Raw genomic sequence first — 256 nt, forward strand, 5'->3', positions numbered from 1 at the left:
CTCTTTGATTTCCGGGAGATGTTGATGGAGATGATGCTCGATCTCAGCAAGCTCTATGCGTTGGCCTCGCACTTTGACCTGGCCATCTTTGCGGCCTACATAGACTAAATCGCCGACACACCAACTTCGAGTTTTCTGGAAACCGCTAGGAAAGCACGCTATCTAGGAGAACCGACCACGAGGAATCGACTAACAGCACTTTTAACACCTGCAGCTAAGGCGCTAGCGCGCAGTAGGGAGAAGAAGGAGGCCTTCC

This window comes from Exserohilum turcica, assembly GCF_000359705.1.
Source record: "Exserohilum turcica Et28A unplaced genomic scaffold SETTUscaffold_10, whole genome shotgun sequence".
Classification (NCBI taxonomy): domain Eukaryota; kingdom Fungi; phylum Ascomycota; class Dothideomycetes; order Pleosporales; family Pleosporaceae; genus Exserohilum; species Exserohilum turcicum.